Below are 6,429 nucleotides of genomic sequence, written 5' to 3' on the forward strand. Positions count from 1 at the left end.
TAAATATTATCCGTTACGCTACGAATAATGCGAGTTTGGGCTAAATGTGATTGTACCTGAACATGCGTGAGTTTGCAAAAATCGCGTGACAAGATTGGAAGTTCTAAACACGGCACGCAAAGTGTGGTTTTTTTCTTTTTATCTAGCACGTACTCAAGGTGAAAATTCACACCCAAGTGAAAGTAACGGCAGAGTAGAAGTTTCAGTTCCTTCGATTGCTTTACTACAACGAACAGAAGACAATGTAGTTTTTTTTTCAGTCACGCAATCTTACCTGTCGTGAGGCATCACAAAGGGTCGGGGTGACACGCTTCGATTCTATTCTGATTGACTTGATGGGTACCTTGACGTAGTTCGTCAGATCTATCAATAACACAAAATTTAAGGATTTGATTGCCTCAGCAAGAAATTTGGAGGTTGGTTCTGATCAGGAGAAGGCTTCACAGTTCTTTCCTCACCCACGACTTATTTTGCGGTTGTCTCTACACAGTCAAAAGCTAAGAACTTAACGGTGGGTGCCCAGTTGCAGGATCGATTTCGGTATATTACTTTATAACTGTGTGTGGTTTATGTTTGCATAATGTCAATTTCATAGAGGTGCACGCGTGATCCAATTTACAGTTCTCGATGCGTCATATGATATACCTTATTTCCTTTGCTAAATCTCAAGGAAACGTTTCTTTGTTTTTTCGGTCAATAACACAGCCCTTGCGAAGACGTTTTACGCAAAGTTATTAGCGTACATTTCTTCACATTCCGGTCAGCTTGTTTAAATCCCTTTCGTCGACGTAACTTAATTTAGTGATCGCCGTTTCTAACAGAAACAGAACAGTACTTGACTGATCATGATACGAACAATATGAGTGCATTCCTTATTAACCGTAGTTAATTAACGTGCATCTCTTGTCCGTTGTTTAGAAATTAGTACGCTTGCATCCATGATGAGTACTTGAGATACTACGACTGCCTTGAGTCAGCTGACAGACATGAGACCTACGTTTTTGTTATCTTTATTGAGTTTTTGTGGCTGTTTGCTTCTGGTAAGTAAATTCTGTTTTACATTTAAGTTCGCAGTTAACTAAAATTGTGTTCTCTCTCTTATGACAATTCTGTAATAACATAAATTGAATTTAATGGACTTTGCACCGGTACCTAAAATAACCTGATTAAAATACCGGTAATACTTTTGCTAGCTCTTCATGTAAGGCATTTAATTTTCATAGTTGCCTTGTAAAAAAAATTGTAATCCTTTTTAAGATAACGCTTATTAAGGTGCATATGACACAATTTTTTTTATTAGCTTGTTCGAAAGAACTTTCAAAATGGTGAAGAACAGCGTTTACTTTATTGTGATAGCACTCTTGGTAGCCGAGCTATTCAAGATTTTGAGTTATGCAAATTAGATGACTTGTGACGTCACATGGTGGATACCAAAATTATGTAAGATCACAAAACATGGAATATCTTTGCAAATACTAAGTCTGCGAGGTTGAAATTTTGCAGGGTTAATGTGCTACCAAAACTACAGATTGCAATAGTGATTATGATGTCACCATAGCAACATACTCGTTACCAGACCTCTAAGTTTCCGATATCGAAAATGCCTTCTTTGTTCCTTCAGAGTCTAACAGACTTCCTTGTACTTGTGCTGTATAATGTCCATATTCGGTCACACGCACTGAATGAACATCAAGAGCAAATAACCCTTATTGGGGAGGGAAACTCTGATTTTACCCTTTGGATGGAGGTGGCCTGGAACCCATTGCGTTGCTATGGATACATCACACTGTGCCATATCATGGAACTTTGTAATGAGTATAACAACTGCAAAAAGTTTCATTTCTATACAGAAAACGTCTTCAGAGATATTCCATTTTTTGTGATTTTACATCATGACGTCACAAGTCGTTGCCTCATGCCTTATACGCAATGGGTTCTGGGATCGCCAGGGGGCACACATTGCAAGTTGTTGTGAGAAAATGTATGGCAGAGAGTTATTTCACGTCCAAAAAATGATTTTGGAGAGAGATCAACGCTTTTTTCGACACAGTTTTATCAGAAATCGATTTGGGCAATGTTGACACGTAGCAAGTGAAAGTTTTTGTTTGAATAACCGTCAAATATGAGAAAAAATTTGCTAATTAACTTCCTTGCTTGCGTAAAATTTGTTGTGAAATGGTCTCAAAGTATTACAAAATTAGGAATAAATCTGGAGAAAATGACTCAGTAAAGCCTTTTCAGTTGTATTTACGTGTGTATGGGCTGGCTTTTGGCCTCTTTCTAAACTTAGCAATTCAAATAATATTGGAAATGTGCCTAGTGGCGATCATTGTGCTGTGCGGGGTTGTGACAACGATCGAAGGTACCCAGAGAAGCAAAAGATTCTTCCTCACGTTGGAATATTTAGATTTTACTCACTCAGGAATAACAATGATGTTTGTCGTGGGCTAGAGCTATTAATCGTGACCAATTCAAGGTTTCGAGGTCTGTTGAAATAATTTTGTACAAGGTTACAGAACCTCTAAATGTACTACACCAACTTTGTACATAAGAGAGTATGATTGTGGGAGTACCAAAACCTCAAAGACCTGCTCCAAAGATCAGATCTACAGAGAACTAGTATATGAAGATGACGCTTTTGTATTGGACGAAGTCATAGTGGAGCTTGATAAGTTTGCTTAGATCCAGTGACTTTACATGTAGATCATGGTTTGACAGAAAAAAAGGTTTGTTTACATGTAACAGCTGGGGCATATCAGATATGAATTCCCAGTGTTATATAAATCCATCAAACAGAGACTGCTGTATTCTATAGAAAAGGAGCATTAAAACAGCTGCCTCGAGGCAAAAAAAAGATTGAAATGGTTTGCTTGAGCAGAATCATTGTGCTGTTAATACAGAGCTGAGTTTGTAGAAAATTGTAGCGGCTCGAAAACCGTTGGAATTTTCTCAATCAAACAGGTTTCCTCATGTTTCTCATCGCTCATTTCTATGGAGGTATATCTATGACAAAATTCAATTGTCAGTATTTGAAATAAAATCGTCCTAATCATGAATGCATCAATCTAAAGCTGAATGGCAACAAGCCGATTCTGCAAATGGTCATCACGGAAAGAGGCATAACGCAGAGAGGAATACCGCAAAAAGCCATAACGCAAATAGCCATAAAGCAAACAGCCATAACGCAAATAGGCATCACGCAAATAGCCATAACGGGAACAGGCAAAACGCAAGTAGGCATCACGCGAAAAGGCATGACGCAATGACGCATAACGCAAATGGCCATAGCGCAAAAAGGGTAACGCAATGAGGTATAACGCAGAGCCATAACGCAGAGGCATAACTTAAACAGGACAAAAAAGTTCGATAGCGATTATATGTTCTTTCCCTTGAACAATCAATTGACGTTTTTTTAGAGCTGAAATTATTTACGGAGTACACAGCTAGTCTCAATTCTTCAAAGGGCCTTTGCGTTATGGCTATTTTACCTTATGCCTTTTGCGTTATGCTTTGCTGCATTATCCCTTTCTACGTTATGCCTCTTTGCGTTATTCCTCTTTATGTTATGGCTATTTGCGTTATGCCTCTCTGCGTTATGTCTCTTTCCGTGATGGTCATTTGCAGAATCGGCTTGTTACCATTCAGCTTTGGATTGATGCATTCATGATTTGGACGATTTTATTTCAAATACTGATCATTGAATTTTGTCATAGATATACCTCCATATAACCCGAGTAAATTTTATCTCATATTTCACGGTTATTCAAACAAAAACTTACATTTGCCACGTATCAACATTGCCCAAATCGATTTCGGATAAATCTGTGTCGAAAAAAGCGTTGATCTCTCTCTAAAATCATTTTTTGGACGTCGAAATAAGTTTCCGCCATGCATTTTCTTGTCGCGACTTGCAATGTTTGCCCCATAGCGATCCCAGAAACCTCTGCGTATAAAGGGGGAACCGATTACTGGCAACTCAATCAATCATTCCTTGTATTGAGGACTTGATCAAATAGTTTAACACGTTACCATGGAAGTTTACCTCAATTTATTGGTGCTTATCAGGTTTTGAACAAGTACTGCTCAGGTTACAATCTATTCTATTTTTAATTCAATGCAAACTATATGCATGAGAAAATGGGTTGTTACCTAACCAATTTAGTTTATCTAAGTTTATTCTTTTCTTTCTTAGGGTTTGATTGAGTGCATTCAAAAGTGTGAGCCAAACTTTTTTTATGTCACCTGGCCAAATGGTAGCTTTAAAAACTGTTTACATTGTTCACCGTGCCACCCTGGTTGGGGATTGTACCCAAATTGTGGAGAACATATAACATATCCACCGACTGACATTCACTGCGAAAGATGTGTCTATGGAAAGACGTTTTCAGAAGCGTATGATTACAGCGGGTGCAAATCATGTCATAAATGTGCAGAGCATGAAATAGTCACCAAGAATTGCACCGGTGAGTCTGACACAGTTTGCAGTGGGACTTGTATCCAAGGATATTTCTACCGCAGTTTAACTCGTGACTGCCAAAAGTGTTCTTACTGTTGCAACGATGGCAAGGATGAAGAACAGCAGGAATGCACTGACCAGGGATTAAAAGCTACTCATCGATATTGTGCTCCAAGACCGTCAGATAAAAGATGTGGACCAGCTCCAACATCACTGGCTAAGATAATCAAAATTTAGTATTTGTGGGGAGTTCTAGGGCCCGTTTCTCGAACGTCGCCTAACTTTTCTGGCCATTTTCGAGTGTCACAATTCCATCTGGAACAGAAAGGATTTCAAGGGGTACTCTGACGAAAATCGCATCTTTCCTATCTAAGCAATTCTGAAACATAAACAAGTAGTCTGTGTGAGAAGAAAAATGCTGTTTACTTTTTTTCAAATATTTATTATATTACTTTCATTGTTCATTTCAGTTTACAGTGTCCCCAATTAGCGCTCCAGCACTAGAACGACTAGACACTTAAATAAAGTTCCTTTCCTTTCCTTTCCTTTCCTTTCCTTTCCTTTTATCTCTTTTCGTTCCAGAGATATTCGAGTTGTTAAAATATGCAAATTAGCCAAGTGATGACGTCATACACTCAACCGAATTTTGTTCAAATATGATGAAAAGAGATATCTCAGCCAGTTTGAATCAGAAATTTTTGATTTTTTGCAGTACGATTCTACTAAATGTTCTCCACAATATGAGCTTAACAGTTCTGTTACCATGGCATCATACTGGGTTCCAGACCTCCCCAATATTAAAAGCTTTTCTGGCCACCTTTGGCATTCCATTTTGATATTTGCTAACAGCACTTCATATGCATGATCCAGCAAGCATATAAATATGTCAGCTCGAGTTTGTGGCCTTGTTTAACATTTTTCAAGCTGAAAATCACTAACATATTGAAATCAAGTGGGTGGGGACTGGAAAAGAGTGAGTTCCCATGGGAACAGAATTTTTTATAGTCATAGGTGTGTTTCCTGTAGAACTATTAGACTACCAATTTTCAATGGTCTGCACTGCAAACTGGCCAAGGTAGCCCTATTTATATACTCAATATAATATTGGGTTGAGTGTATGACATCATCAGTCATCTCATTTACATATTTTACCCATTTTTCAATATTTACTTAAATATCTCCAGAACTAGTGCAGGTATTTGCAAACGGTAAATGGCGTTTTTGTTCTTTCATGGAATTCTATGTGATACACTCAAGAAATCAAGGGGTAAAAATTTGATCATAGTACCACTTCAAGTTGAAAACATGGTGAAAAAATCGGCTTTCCAAAGCTTGCGGTTAGCAGTTTCACGAATGACTTTTCCGACACGAAAACTTTTGGGAACGTTTGAGAGGCGGTCCCCAGGAAACTCTCCGGCCCACACATTTATCAGTGTGGCCATGGAGTGGTATTCGTAATTTAATTGGATCTGTCAAAAGAACTTTTAACTACCGGCCAACAGAAGACATTGCAAGTTATGCAATGAAGTCTCCCTTGGCTTCAAATTGTCTCCATTACTTTGTTCGACCGTTTTTGGACTTTGGACTTTTGGGGGGGTCACGATTTGGCTGCGCATGAGTAAGATTTTTTCGCATCGTAGACACTTTTCACAGAAGGCAGCCTAAGTAGGATTCGAACTCGGTATCTCCTCATTGAGGGTCATGGAGGAAGAATGGGAAGGGGGGTGGGGGGGGGGGGGCAAGGAGCAATCCCATTTCCCATTTCCAAGTTTGGACAAAATCTGTGTTCCAGTGGCAAGTTTTCTTAGAAATCCCAGTCCCTGCTACTAAAATCCCAACTGGAGAAATGATAGGGAAAATATAATTTTAGGACATCGAAAGTGTTGTACGAAAAAGTTAATGATAAGTCTCAAAAGGACGCATGAAATTACTGGAGAACGGAGCCAATAAAGACAGAGCTTATTAATTTGTAA

At 38.6% G+C, this 6,429-nt stretch overlaps 1 long non-coding RNA gene across 1 annotated transcript; it reads left to right on the plus strand.

Annotated features, from left to right (window-relative positions):
- The first annotated feature begins 303 nt into the window (after positions 1-303).
- On the plus strand, positions 304-6,429 carry LOC138028980 (uncharacterized). Its single transcript, XR_011127785.1, has 3 exons — positions 304-511; positions 919-1,040; positions 4,193-6,429. It is a non-coding gene; the product is annotated as an uncharacterized lncRNA (long non-coding RNA).

The sequence above is a fragment of the Montipora capricornis genome, chromosome 13 (assembly GCF_036669925.1).
Source record: "Montipora capricornis isolate CH-2021 chromosome 13, ASM3666992v2, whole genome shotgun sequence".
In the NCBI taxonomy this organism is placed as follows: Eukaryota; Metazoa; Cnidaria; class Anthozoa; order Scleractinia; family Acroporidae; genus Montipora; species Montipora capricornis.